Below are 15,637 nucleotides of genomic sequence, written 5' to 3'. Positions count from 1 at the left end.
TGAAGACAGGAATGTGATGCTGCACCCAGTTAAATAGCACACTTGCGGTCACACTTAAAGTTCAGGCCTTAAACCAGGGCTACACTTGCCTGCAGCCTCTGTCCACACTGTCAATATTTGCAGGAAATAATAAAAGGAAATCAAACTCATCAAAGAAAATCCACTTGATAGGCACATACTTAACATCTGGATTAGTGGTGCTGGAAGAGCACAGCAGTTCAGGCAGCATCCAAGGAGCAGCGAAATCGACGTTTCGGGCAAAAGCCCTTCATCCAGAATAAAGGCAGTGAGCCTGAAGGGTGGAGAGATAAGCTAGAGGAGGGTGGGGGTGGGGAGAAAGTAGAGTTGCAGTGGGAGAGGGGCTCCCTGAGATTCTTGTAGAGAGAGGAGGAAAACTTCTTCAAGGCAGGCATCCCTTGCAAGAGGATTCGCAGTCGGGTTAAAATCAACGAGGTAAAAACAATGAACAGAACTGCTGTGCTCTTCCAGCACCACTGATCCAGAATCTGGCTTCCAGCATCTGCAGTCATTGTTTTTACCGCGTTGATTTTAACCCGACTGCGAATCCTCTTGCAAGGGATGCCTGCCTTGAAGAAGGTTTTCCTCCTCTCTCTACAAGAATCTCAGGGAGTCCCTCTCCCACTGCAACTCCCAGGTCATTTACTTTCTGCTACTTTCTCCCCACCCCCACCCTCCCCAATCTTATCTCTCCACCCTTCAGGCTCTCTGCCTTTATTCCTGATGAAGGGCTTTTGCCCGAAACGTCGATTTCGCTGCTTGTTGGATGCTGCCTGAACTGCTGCGCTCTTCCAGCACCCACTGATCCAGTATTTAACTTCAGACTGACCACATAGCCCTTTGTGGCCCTAAAGGGACAAGACCTGAAGTTTGATCTTGCCAGCAGAATAAGCCCTAATAATCCAATCAAATCTACGGATGAACGCTGGAGATCTGAGTTAAACGTTAATCCTGTTTCTCTCTCCATAGGAGCTGCGAGACATGTTGTGTCTCTCCAGCACTTCCTGTTTTCATTGAAGTCCCATCCATTGTAACACTTGGTTCTCTTCACCTTATAGTGAGTAGTAGATCCATTAACATGTTTGATCATCACTGGTTAGAGCACTGACGATGTATTCAGTGAGAATTGCTGTTCCTGTCTATTTACAAATGATAGCAATGAAGAAACTTGCATTTTATACAGCACCTGCTCAAGACAGAGACACAATGAAGGAAACAAGAAAAGCAAAGAGCTGCAGATGCTGGGATTCTGACCCAAAATCAGAAATTGCTGGAAAAATCAGCGGGATCACCGGACTCAGGACGTGATTTCTGACTTCGTCCACAAAGTAGGAATTCTTTAGACACATTAATGTTTCATAGGAGAGTGTCCCTACAATGTGGGAACAGGCCATTCAGCCCATGTCACTCCTCATGAAGAGCATCCCACCCAGACACCGCCCCCCCCCCCCCCCTCCCCAACTATGGTAGCATTGCATTGCCCATGGCTAGCCTGGCAAAGTGGTTAGCACTGCTGCCTCACAGCGCCAGACCTGGGTTCAATTCCCACCTCGGGCGACTGACTGTGTGGAGTTTGCACGTTCTCCCCGTGTCTGCGTGGGTTTGCTCCTGGTGCTCCGGTTTCCTCCCACAGTGATGAAGGGCTTTCCTGATGAAGGGCTCTGGCCCGAAACGTCGAATTTCCTGTTCCTTGGATGCTGCCTGACCTGCTGTGCTTTAACCAGCAACACATTTTCAGCTCTGATCGCCAGCATCTGCAGACCTCACTTTTTACTCGAAGATTTCCTCCCACAGTCCAAAGATGTGCGGGTCAGGTGAATTGGCCATGCTAAATTGCCCGTAGTGTTAGGTAAGGGGTAAATGTATGGGTGGGTTGCACTTTGGTGGGTCGGTGTGGACTTGTTGGGCCGAAGGGTCTGTTTCCACACTGTAAGTAATCTAACCCCAGGGCAATTAGCACGGCCAATCCACCCTAACCTGCACATGTGTGGACTGTGGGAGGAAACCGGAGCACCCAGAGGAAACCCACGCAGACACGGAGAGAATGTGCAAACTCCACACAGACAGAATCGAACCTGAGTCCCTAGCGCTGTGAGACAGCAGTGCTAACCACTGAGCCACCATGTGTTTGCATAATTATCCTGGGCAAATTCTAGGACAGCAGGTATCATCTGAGTAACATTTAGAAAATTGTCTTCATTGCGATCTGTATTTTCAATGATTCACTTTGTTTTGGGACAAGACCCTTGTATTAAATTTGTCTCCTGACCATTGTTATCAAAGTGGCAATTAGACCCACATTTGACGAACAGAGGGACCGAATGGAACTGTTACAGCAGAAGACTAAGTGGATATACATCAATGCTTTGAATCCCAGCTTCACATGAAGTTTTGAATGAGAGAGGCAGTGATAAATCTGGGGCCCTGTCATCCATTAAATTGTAACAGATAGAATACTGTACCGCAGCCAGACCTGATGCTCTGTATTCTCAGCCTCTGTGCAAAGTCTCCTCCTCCAGCACCAAATGCCAAATGTTCGCTGAGTTTTAATTAAATCTTGCTGTTGACATTTTGTTATCTGCTGTTTGAGGTTGCTTTGTAGGTAGCCTGTGGTGACTGTGTAAACCCAGCCCCTACTGACAAGGTGTTGAATGTAATCTGCAAGCACATAATTAAAAATACAAGGGGATAAATGAAAAATCTATATAAACAGGCTAGTGCTTACAATTGTTGCCAGCGATAGAGTTATGGATCACAAGATGTCATAAATGACCACTCTATTCCTGGGAACAAGATTCACATTACTTACTGAAGCATAAAGGCCACTTTGCTGTAATTATTTCAGCATTGAACAATGTGAAACAGAAACAAAGGGTTCTTTACTCCTGTAGGGGGTTAGTCTGGAGGGAAGGACACTTGGGTGGGGAGGTACTCAAATTCCATCACCTTCCCACCTTGGCTGGAGTTAACTTTGGGACAGTGGCCTGCCAACATTTAAGGCTATAACTGACCAATTAAGTGCCACTTAAAGGTCCCACTCCACCAGCGCTGGTGATTAACCCAGCTGCATATTGCTGTGAGATGTGCACGACACATCAGCCCTGGAGTCAGCCACTCACATTGGGAGAGATCCCTCAATCCAAGGCATTGCAGGGTTGAGGAATTGGACATAAGACAAGGGTGGTGTTTTCAATGAAAGCAAGCCCTTTGTCTCTTGCCTTTGACCTCAACGCTACTTCTCCATGACCCCCCCCCGAGGTACTGCTTATCATGTGTGTCCTGGTCAACTTATGATCCCAAGTGTCCTTTTAGCAATGACCAGCAACTCCCGAATGGGTGCTGTTGGGAATGGGTGCTGTCAGGAGTGGGTGCTGTCGGGAGTGGGTGCTGTCGGGAGTGGGTGCTGTCATGAGTGGGTGCTGTCCGGAATGGGTGCTGTTGAGACTGAGCTGTTGAGAGTAGATGCTGTCAAGAGTGGGTGCTGTCGGGAGTGGGTGCCATTGAGAATGGGTGCAATTGGGAGTGGGTGCCATTGAGAGTGGGTGCCATTGAGAATGGGTGCCATTGGGAGTGGGTGCCATTGAGAGTGGGTGCCATTGAGAATGGGTGCCGTTGGGAGTGGGTGCCATTGAGAGTGGGTGCCATTGAGAATGGGTGCCGTTGGGAATGGGTGCCATTAAGAGTGGGTGCCATTGGGAGTGGGTGCCATTGAGAGTGGGTGCAATTGGGAGTGGGTGCCATTGAGAGTGGGTGCCATTGAGAATGGGTGCCATTGAGAGTGGGTGCCGTTGGGAGTGGGTGCCATTGAGAGTGGGTGCCATTGGGCCTGGGTGCTATTGAGAGTGGGTGCTGTTGAGAATGGGTGCCGTTGGGAGTGGGTGCTGTTGAGATGTATCTCCTGGTTATATCTATTGTTCCCTTCCCCACACTCCTGCCATACAACACCAGTGCTTACTTCCCCCATACTGCAGCAGCTGTGTTGTGTGTGTTGTTCAGGGACTTAATGAAAACGCCGATCATGCAGATAATGTTATTCAATATTCCACCAGCAGGGAAAACAGGCATGTGGCCAGGGAAGGAATGTCAGGCAGAGCCCCGAGAGGGGTAACGCTCATGTGTAGGAAAAAGTGAAGGGGAGGGGAGGGATCAATCTCTGGGTTTTTTTAAAAATCTTTTTTTCAGACTATTGTCAGCCAGCTCTAAGTCAGTCCTCAACTGAGGAGATTCTCATCTCCTGGTTATAATTTTTCCCTTATCTTTTTCCCCCTACTCCAACAGCAGTAATGCTTATTTCTCCCCAGTACCCATGTTTTGTGTGTGTGTGTGTGTGTGTGTGCGCGTGTGTGTGTGTGTGTGTGTGTGTGCGTGTGTGTGTGTGTGTGTGTGTGTGTGGGTGCAGGACACAGTGAAGAGACATAGAGTGCAGAAATCTTTATTTGTATTCCACCACCAGGAAGACAAAAACCCCCGAGTGACCAGTGACCAGCAGTGACCTGCTCATCGAAGGGCAAAGACTAAGTGATCAAAGTGAAGGGGAGGGGAGGGATTAAGTCAAAATAGACTCGGAGGGTGAAATAAAACACTCTACTCCCTGGGATGCCCACCTCTCCCTGAACAGCTTGAGAGTATTGGTATCTGCTGGTTAATGTTTTGAAAAAAATGTTTCTCTAAATCTCCTGGGTTTTAACAAATTTTCTAGGAGAAAGTGAGGTCTGCAGATGCTGGAGATCAGAGCTGAAAATGTGTTGCTGGAAAAGCGCAGCAGGTCAGGCAGCATCCAAGGAGCAGGAGATTCGGCGTTTCAGCCTGATGAAGGGCTTATGCCCGAAACGTCGATTCTCCTGCTCCTTGGATGCTGCCTGACCTGCTGCGCTTTTCCAGCAACACATTTTCAGTTTAAAAAATTTTCCCCTACGCTACTGCGTAACTGCGGTAGTGCTTACATTTCCCCCAGCACCCATGGTGTGTGTGTGCAGGTGTGAGACACAGTGAGAGACACAAGGTGCACGAATATTTATTCAAATTTCCATCACTAGGAAGAAAGGAAACACCCGAGTGGGCAGTGACAAGCAGTGCCCTTCACATCAAAGGGCAATGCTGTGTGATCAAAACAGTGAAGGGGAGGGCAGGGACTAAATCAAAATAGAGTTGGAGGGGGAAATGATGCACTCCACTCCCTGCGGCGCCCACCTCTCCCTGAACACCTCAATGGTGTTGGTATCTGCTGGTAAAATTGGTCAGCCAGGGCTTTTCTGATTGGCTCAGGTTAATGTTCCCAATCAACCATCCCCTTGTCAACAAAGTCCACCTGGTTCTAATCCTTACAGTAGTTGAGGAGGGCAACGTCAAAACCTTTAAGAAGAACTTGGACGAGCACTCGAAAAGTCACGACCTTCAAGGCTCTGGGCCTAGCCTAGGAAAGTGGGATAAGTGTGGGTCACAGTATATGTTAGGCAGTACAGACTTGACTGGCTGAAGGGCCTCTTCTGCACTGCATGATTCCATGAACATCCAATCAGCACTCACCTCTCATGCAGTGAAAATGTTGGTTTTTTTTCCCCTTGAGTTGGGGAGTGCTGGGTGAATAACTCTGGGAAAAAACAGTGTCTTTCTTCAGCAAAACTCTATAAATATCAGTTGTTTTTGGGGGGGGGACAGCGATGGTGCTAATGCTACCTGAAGCAAAGTGAAATGCAAAATTGTATTTGTATAGCAGTTTGTTCTGAATGTTAAAGCACATTCAAACCAGCAGTTTACTCTTCACATCAAGTCAGTGTCATTATCCAGGAAATTACAGCCATGCTGTTCTCTGAGGACCCCATTGCATAGATAGCCGCTGGCGAAACACTTTAGCAGCTCATCCAGAAGAAGCCCTTCTTATAGTCTTTTCCACACCTCAATATTCGGCATTGGGTTATCCTAAGTATGATTTAATGCTGTAAAAGGTGTATCATGCACTGATTAATACTGTGTTAGGGGGTTGGTTCACCCAGTCTGTTGAGTGATCAGAGTGTTGTACCAAAGAAAACAAGTTTCTGGCCTCTCCCCCAAACTGTGGAGCAGTTAGCTCCAACTAAACAGACCCAGTTCACGTTCTCTAATGAACAGAGCTACCTACGGTCCTTTGTGAACTAGCGTTTCCTCACCATTATTACAGTTACGTTTCAAATTGATGCAAATTGGTCAGTTCTGTGAAGGGAGTGTTTCTTTAGAAAGGTCAGAAAGTCATTTGGAACAGTAATGTTAATACATCATTGCCAAGAAAGCAGAGGCTGACATGGTGGCACAGTGGTTGGCACTGCTGCCTTGCAGCACTAGGGACCCTGGTTCAATTGTGTGGAGCTTGGACATTCTCCTTGTGTCTGTGTGAATTTTCTCTGGGTGCCCTGGTTTCCTCCCACAGTCCAAAGCTGTGCTGGTTAGGTGGATTAGAACATAGAAGATTACAGCGCAGTACAGGCCCTTCGGTCCTCGATGTTGTGCCTACCTGTGGAACCAATCTTTATCCTACGCTATTCCATTTCCACCCACATGTTTATCCAATGGCCATTTAAGTGCCCTTAAAGTTGGTGATTACTGTTGCAAGCAAAGCATTCCATACCCTTACTACTCTGAGTAAAGAAACTACCTCTGACATCTGTCCTATAAGTGTCACCCCTCAATTTAAAGTTATGTTCCCTCATGCTAGCCATCACCATCTGAGGAAAAAGGCTCTCCCTGTCCACCCTATCTAACCCTCTGATTATCTTATACATCTCAATTAAGTCACCTCTCAACTTCCTTCTCTCGAACGAAAACAGCCTCAAGTCCCTCAGCCTTTCCTCGTAAGACCTTCCCAGGCAACATCCTCTGAACCCTTTCCAAAGCTTCCACATCCTTCTTTAGATTAGATTAGATTACTTACAGTGTGGAAACAGGCCCTTCGGCCCAACAAGTCCACACCGACCCGCCGAAGCGCAACCCACCCATACCCCTACATTTACCCCTTACCTAACACTACGGGCAATTTAGCATGGCCAATTCACCTGACCCGCACATCTTTGGACTGTGGGAGGAAACCGGAGCACACGGAGGAAACCCACGCAGACACGGGGAGAACGTGCAAACTCCACACAGTCAGTCGCCTGAGTCGGGAATTGAACCCGGGTCTCTGGCGCTGTGAGACAGCAGTGCTAACTGCTGTGCCACCATGCCGCCCACTGTATTCTTACAATATGGTGACCAGAACTGTACACAATACTCCAAGTGTGACCGCACCAGAGTTTTGTACAGCTGCAATATGACCTCATGGTTCCAAAACTCGATCCCTCTATTAATAAAAGCTAATGCACTGTATGTTTTCTTAATAACCCTATAAACCTGGGTAGCAACATTCAGGGATCTATGTACATGGACATCGGGATCTCTCTGCTCATCTGCACTCCCAAGAATCCCACCATTAGCCCAGTACTGTGCATTCCTATTACTCCGACCAAAGTGAATCACCTCACACTTGTCCACATTAAACTCCATTTGCCACCTCTCAGCCCAGCTCTGGAGCTTATCTATGTCTCTCTGTAACCTAAACATCCTTTGTCATTATCCACAACTCTATCGACCTAAGTGTCGTCTGCAAATTTACTAACCCACCCTTCTACACCCTTCTCATCTCGGTCACTTATAAAAATGACGAACAGCAGTGGACCCAAACAGATCCTTGCGGTATACCACTAGTAACTGAACTCCAGTGATTCTTTTCCCATCAACCACCACCCTCTCTGTCTTCTTTCAGCTAGCCAATTTCTGATCCAAACCGCTAAATATTCTTCAACCTCATGTCTCTGTATTTTATGCAGTAGACTACCATGGGGGACCTTATCAAACGCTTTACTGAAATCCATATGCACCACATCAACCACTTTACCCTCATCCACCTGTTTGGTCACCTTCTCAAATAACTCAATAAGCTTTGTGAGGCACGACCTACTCTTCACAAAACCATGTTGACTAACCCTAAACAACTTATTCCTTTCTATTTGATTATAAATCCTATCTCTTATCATCTTTTCCAACACCTTACCCACAACCGAAGTAAGGTTCACTGGTCTATTTTCACTAGCATTATCTCTACTCCCCTTCTTGATCAAGGGAACAACATTTGCTATCCTCCAGTCTTCTGGCTCTATTCCTGTAGACAATGACAACATAAAAATCAAAGCCAAAGGCTCTGCAATCTCCTCCCTGGTTTCCCACAGAATCCTAGAATAAATCCCATCTGGTCCAGGGGACTTACCTATTTTCACATTTTCCAGCATTGCTAACACCTCCTCCTTGTGAACCGCAATCCCGTGTAGTCTAGTGGCTTGTATCTCAGTATTCTCCCCGACAACATTATCTTTTTCCTGTGTGAATACTGATGAAAAATATTCATTTAGCGCTTCCCTTATCTCCTCAGACTCCACACACAACTTCCCACGACTATCCTTGACTGGCCCTAATCTTACTCTCGTCATTCTTTTATTCCTTATATGGAAAGCTTTAGGGTTTTCCTTGATCCGATCCCCTAACAACTTCTCATGTCCCCTCCTGGCTCATCTTCGCTCTTTCTTTAGGTCTTTCCTAGCTAACTTGTAACTCTCAAGTCCCCTAACTGAGCCTTTACGTCTCATCCTAACATGAGTCTTCTTCTTCCTCTTGACAAGAGACTCAACTTCCTTGGTAAACCATGGCTCCTGCGCTTGACAACTTCGTCCCTGCCTGACAGGCACATACTTATCAAGGACACATCCTAGCTGTTCCTTGAATAAGCTCGACATTTTTATTGGGCCCATCAGCTGCAGTTTCCTTCCCCATCCTATGCATCCTAAATCTGGTCTAATTGCCTCATCATTGCCTTTCCTCCAGCTGTAGCTTTTGCTTTCAGTGTATATCTATTCCTAAAGTAAACATAATTGAATTATGGTCACTATCACCAAAGTGCTCACCTATCTCTAAATCTAACTCCTGGCCGGGTTCACTACCCAGTACCACATCTAACGTGGCCTTGCCCCTTGTTGACCTGTCTATATACTGTGTTAGAAAACCCTACTGCACACATTGGACAAAAACTGACCAAACTACTTGAATTATAGTATTCTCAGTTCAATATTTGGAAAGATGAAGTCCCCCAGAACAGCTACCCTGTCACTCTCCCTCCTATCGAGGATCATCTTTGCTATACTTTCCTCTACGTCTTTGGGATTACTTGGAGCCCTATAGAAAGCTCCCAACAGGGTGACCTCTCCTTTCCTGTTTCTAATCTCAACCCATACTCTCTGAGTAGATGGGTCCTCAAACGCCCTTTCTGCCACTGGCCTTGACTAACAATACCACACCACCCCCTCTTTTACCACCTTCTCTGCTCTTACTGAAACATCTAAATCCCAGAACCTGCAACAACCATTCCTGTCCCTGCTCTATCCATGTCTCTGAAATTGCCACAGGGTGGCACGGTGGCACAGTGGTTATCACTGCTGCCTCACAGCGCCAGAGACCCGGGTTCAATTCCTGACTCAGGCAACTGACTGTGTGGAGTTTGCACATTCTCCCCGTGTCCGTGTGGGTTTCCTCCGGGTGCTCCGGTTTCCTCCCACAATCCAAAGATGTGCAGGTCAGGTGAATTGGCCATGGCAAAGGCAAAGTCGGTAAAATAGATTGTCTCACGTACAACTCTAGCAGCAGCAAGAGAACCCCAGCGTTTAGCTGTAACAGAGAGAGAAATAAGAGCCTCTACATCCAGCTTCAAGACCCCAGAAACTGATGAAATCTAAAACTAAAAATCCTGGCTCTTTGGGAGTTTGGCCCCACTCAGCCAGGCTGCTTCTATTGTTACAATTTTGAAAAACAAAACAAGGCCTCGCAGGATGATTATGTTATTGGCTTTGGAGAAGACTGCTCGCCATCTCCGTCTCAACCTTTCTTCATATCAAAACCAGGACAAAATATAAACCTCTTACAGCCATAGTGTCATCATCATCCGACCCTAAACCCATTCCACACCTACTTCCTACGCCAACTTCCTGCCCTCACCCACACATTCACACTTCCCACAGAACTACCCAACTCCTGCCTTCCATGCTCCCCCTTCAATATACATTTGATCCCCTTATTCCTTCTCTAGTCTTTGTATCAACAATCACCTGAATCCCGAACATGAGAAGGAGATCTTTAGCCTCTGGTGTAATAGACATTCGGAATTTTACATTTTTGTTACCAATTCACTACCCAGGGGGCATGGTATTGGTCAGCACAGAAGACCATTCCGTCCATCACATCTGTGCTTGCTCTCTGAAAGAATCGTTCACTGAAGTCTCATTACACTGCCAGTTCCAATCACTTGAAAAAAAATCTTTGCTTTCGTATATGTATCAATCTGTGCTGGTTAACCTATCGTGTTTTTGCATCCATAACTGGTTAGCATTGGGTTGGTGTTATTACTGGATAAGTCAGACAGCAGAATTAAATCTGGCTTAATATTTTATTCATTTTCATCGTTGTGCATCACGATCTTTCACTGAAATATTAGCACGTCAGCGAAGGATTTGGTTTAATAATAAAGTATAAGTTTAATATGCAAATAAAGAAAACAAACCAAACCCTCTACATATAACGCAGTTTAAAACATTTCAAAAACCTGACCAACAAAACCCCATCTACTTTCCAATACTATCACTTTACAGTTCATCTAAACTCCAGACAAATTTCCTCCCTTAGCATGTCTGTAGGTTGGCTTCAATGCTTCTTTTCAATGCTCAATCTCAGATCTCAAGTACGAATAGCCAAAACAGATTTCTAACCAAATATTCCTGGTCTCGAGATCTCCATGAATTGAACTGTTTACACTGAACAAACTTATTTAGTTAACTGTTCGGAACAAACTCTTTATTTGGGAGAAACTATTCTTACTTCCGTCAGTCTTTCTTGAAGTAAATTCAAAACCTTTAAATAATTCTGAAAAACCTACCCCATTCTGCAAAGCTAATGGTGTTTTTTTTCGTCTTCTGTCATAAAATTCCACAATGTACATAAACATCCATTAACACTCCAGGAGGCCTCCTGTTATCTGATGTCTGATGCATACTGACTTAAAACCATGGTTTTGTAAAGACAGGCCGAGTTAATTATTAAACACCTTCAAAGAAAAGATCAATACACCAATGCCACTCATTTGAAAACCAAACTCTAAAGCTAGATTATGCCTTTCATCACAATATGCCTACAAATAGCGGGTGAAGAGAATGAATGAGAAAAACCCTTTTTGGCTAACAGTTGTTGGAATATGAGATGTTTTGCCAGAAGGAGCAGTTGTGTCGCCTTCTATTAATCAGGTTTAGGATCATGAAAGGTTAGAGCTATGGGGGTAGACCAGGTCAATGAGGTTAATCTTTCATGACTGACCAAATAGCTCACAGGGCCACCATAGACTAATAGGCTTCTTTCAGAACAGCAACTCTGTCTGTTTTATAATTCTATCTGTGGTGGATCAATAACCTGAAGTAAAAACTTACATGTTACTAATTAACATTAGAAAATGATACCTTATAATTTTGACTACACGCGAGTCTTAGCAATTAATCCCAATGAGTGTAAGAAATAGTGTTTGGTATGTTTCTTCTCTTTCTAAGTGTTAGCAGCTGTGAGAGGGCTCTTGACTCCCAGTGGTCTGATTCCATTTTTTATTGTCATTGTAAGCTGTGATCTAAGCACAAATTGTGCCCAAAATTGTGCCTGTCCCAAAACAAGCCTTTTCTTTCATTAAAACTCATGGCCGAGTGGGACTAAAAATTGACACCTCTTCCTATCATCAGCTCACACATACAAAAATACACATGCACACATATATATATGTGGGTGGCACGGTGGCAAGCACTGCTGCCTCACAGCGCCTGAGACCCGGGTTCAATTCCCGACTCAGGCGACTGACTGTGTGGAGTTTGCACGTTCTCCCCGTGTCTGCGTGGGTTTCCTCCGGGTGCTCCGGTTTCCTCCCACAGTCACAAAGATGTGCGGGTCAGGTGAATTGGCCATGCTAAATTGGCTGTAGTGTTAGGTAAGGGGTAAAATGTAGGGGTATGGGTGGGTTGCGCTTTGGCGGGTCGGTGTGGCCTTGTTGGGCCGAAGGGCCTGTTTCCACACTGTAAGTAACCTAATCTAATATGTATTTATACCAACATTCTAATGTACACATATACATCTACACACACACACTCACATGATCACATACAAGCATATGCGTGTATATACAGTCAACATGTACACGCTCAAGATCACACAAGCATGCCCTCATACAAAACATGGCACATTCACACATGTTCGCACATCCATAGATATTATGAAAGAAAGTGTGTAATTTATGTATATTAATAACATTTTTAGAGTGTCAATCATGGCATATGGGTGGACTATTTTTGTGAAGGTTTTTTTAAAAAATCAACTTGGTCAGATAGTCCTTCTGGAACAGTGAACTAACTCATTGTGAGTCAGGGACCCCCTGGAGTGTTAATGGAAAATTGTCTTCATTCTGCTGGTTCGCAACAGGTGGGAGGGACATGGAAGGCCAGTAGTTTGTTTTTGATGCAGAATAATCAAGGATTGATTTTAGTTTGGGAAAACCAGAGATTGAAAGCTTTTAGGGCCATTTGGTGGAGACCTGACCAAAGTCAGGAGGAAATATAATGTTGCAACTGGAAAGGAGCTCAGATTAGTTCAGGAAGTGTGCAGTCTAAAAGTTTAGTTTGTGAAACTTTCAAACCAGGGAATATTTGGTCAGAAATCTGTTTTACCAGTTACTAAAAGCAGAGAATGTCTAAATTCTCAATTTTGTTAGTATACATTTAGGAAACATTCACAGTTCACAGGAAAGGACCGGGAAGAACCATTAAATTGAACAAAAAAATTGGTGTAGAGGGGTGATTTCTCTGGACTTGAATCTCTGTAATGGATAATGTCCGAAAATGAGATGAGATTTTGTTCGTCTATATGTCTTTCAAACTGTATTCTATATTTAAGTGCTTGATTTTCACCTTTTTATAGAATTCTGTTGTAAAACAAACTCTTCAGTATATATGATTATTTTTCAGTGAATGACCACCACCTTAACAGAAATTAAAAGAAAGCTCTCTCAAGTCAGATTTCATTCTAGGATCTAACATTTTCTGGAGTATCATCAGTTGCACTCATAGCCGCATGCATATTCAAATTCATAAATATATGCACACACATCCATTTGCTAACAAATGCACAAATTCCTTCAGATGTGTATCTTTAAGAGATAGGAGAAAGTGAGGACTGCAGATGCTGGAGCATGAGCCCTTCAGGAAGAAACGTCGATTCTCCTGCTCCTTGGATGCTGCCTGACCTGCTGCGCTTTTCCAGCAACACATTTTCATCTTTAAGAGATACCCTATTCTTCTCTACACTCAGTCCATTTCAAGAGCTAGTACAGGTACAATGGACCGAATGATCTCTTTCTGCACCACAAGGCTTTGGTGATAATTCAAAACATTTTGTTATAATGTGATTTGAATTGATGTATTGAGATACGGTGAAAAGTGTTGTCATGGGTGCTTTACAGGCAGATCGTACTATACAAGTGCATCAAGGTAACAGTGGGCGGCACGGTGGCACAGTGGTTAGCACTGCTGCCTCACAGCGCCAGAGACCCGGGTTCAATTCCCGACTCAGGCGACTGACTGTGTGGAGTTTGCACGTTCTCCCCGTGTCTGCATGGGTTTCCTCTGGGTGCTCCGGTTTCCTCCCACAGTCCAAAAAGATGTGCGGGTCAGGTGAATTGGTCATACTAAATTGCCCCTAGTGTTAGGTAAGGGGTAAATGTAGGGGAATGGGTGGGTTGTGCTTCGGCGGGTCGGTGTGGACTTGTTGGACCGAAGGGCCTGTTTCCACACTGTAAGTAATCTAATCTAAACAGGATAATATATTACAGCTGCCAAGAAGGGGCAGAGAAAGAGATCAACATTAACGCTAAAGAGGTCCATTCAAAAGTCTGATAACAGTGCAGTTACTGAATCTGTTTGTATGGGAATATGGGAAATCAAAGTGCCATTGTGTAGTGGGTGCACTTCTGAAGTTGGAGTTGGGAAGGATAAGCTGTAACCATCCCCAATCTGTCTAACGTGGTTACAGTGAGGTATATCGTCATCTTGCATTTTGTTGAACAAACCCCGATGGTGGAAGGAGAATCGGTCCAGGGTGGGCCTGATCCCTTGATTTCAGTATTTTCTCAGTTCAGTGATGTCAAGATACCACTGCAAGGTATGCTGAAACATTGTGAAATTCATGTTATTGCCAAAGAAGGAAATGAGGATTCAAAACGAACGTTTCTCACAGATGAGACAGGCCACAGCCAAAAGGCATTTTTTGATGTGAAAATGACTGGAGTGGTCACAAAGCCTGCAGTATAACAGGGGCGATCCTCCCCAGTGTGGAATTCCCACTGGAATCTGCAATATACAAGGCTTCTGCAGCAAAATGGATGCTCTTGTGTGTGGCAACGTCTTGGCAAATCTCCCTGGATGTCAACATTCGCTTGGGAAGGAACAGGGCAGCGTTGACTTGAGGGACCGGATCCTGTTGACCAGTGTTTGGAAATGTCCCTATTTAATTCACTAAGTTTAATTGCCAAGCCTTTAACCAGCAGAAATCTTTCAGAGGATTTTTATTTCCCCCTCTCTCAGTTCCTCTGCATGCTGTGCAGCCCTAATTAGTCGCTGCAGAGTGACAGTGAGGTTGGATTGCTGATGTAATGCCTCCTGCCTTTCTTTATACATAGGAGAAGGGAATCACAGGGCTTCACAACAAAGGAAGAACGTGCATTCGTATAGCACCTCCGGACATCCTTTTAGTGTTGTGCAGCTAATGAAGCCTTTTTGAAATATCATGCCATCAATTTTGTGCACTGCAAACAAATAAATGCTCGGCTCATCTGTATTGACTATGACAGTGAATACACTTCGAAAGTTGCTTGTTAACCCTCTGAAATGTTGCACATCTTTCGTTCTTTAAACAGTAGTGAGGGAAACTCCTCTGCTGCTCCTCTGCAGCAGGTCAGGCAGCATCCAAAGAACAGGAGATTCGACGTTTCGGGCATAAGCCCTTCCTCAGGAATGGCTTCAGGTTCCTGAAGAAGGGGCTTATGCCCAAAACGTCGAATCTCCTGCTCCTTGGATGCTGCCTGACCTGCTGCGCTTTTCCAGCAAGACATTTTCAGCTCTGATCTCCAGCATCTGCAGACCTCACTTTCTCCTCGAAAACTCCTCTGCTGCTCAGACAACGCCAAGTTTGGATAATGTCGATTGGACAGGTCCTCAGTTTAGTGTCTCACCTGAAAGAGAGCACTCCTGAGAGTGGAGCAGTCCCTCAGTCCTACCCTGAGATGTAGGTGTGCACGTTGTGTTTTAATATCTGGACTGTAGCTGACCCAGATGAAACGTGGACCAAGGTGACTGGAGAGGTTCTCTTTATGAATGCTAAGTGAACACTGAGCTGAAGGTACAGCTTTCTATTGCATTCCGAGTTACAGTTTGCTGAGATTAGTAACGAATGCAACAATAAGCAAAGAAAACTCTGACACCACATCATGCTG

Source organism: Hemiscyllium ocellatum, chromosome 43 (genome assembly GCF_020745735.1).
Source record: "Hemiscyllium ocellatum isolate sHemOce1 chromosome 43, sHemOce1.pat.X.cur, whole genome shotgun sequence".
NCBI classification, from domain to species: domain Eukaryota; kingdom Metazoa; phylum Chordata; class Chondrichthyes; order Orectolobiformes; family Hemiscylliidae; genus Hemiscyllium; species Hemiscyllium ocellatum.
Note: the sequence above shows the minus strand (reverse complement) of the source record.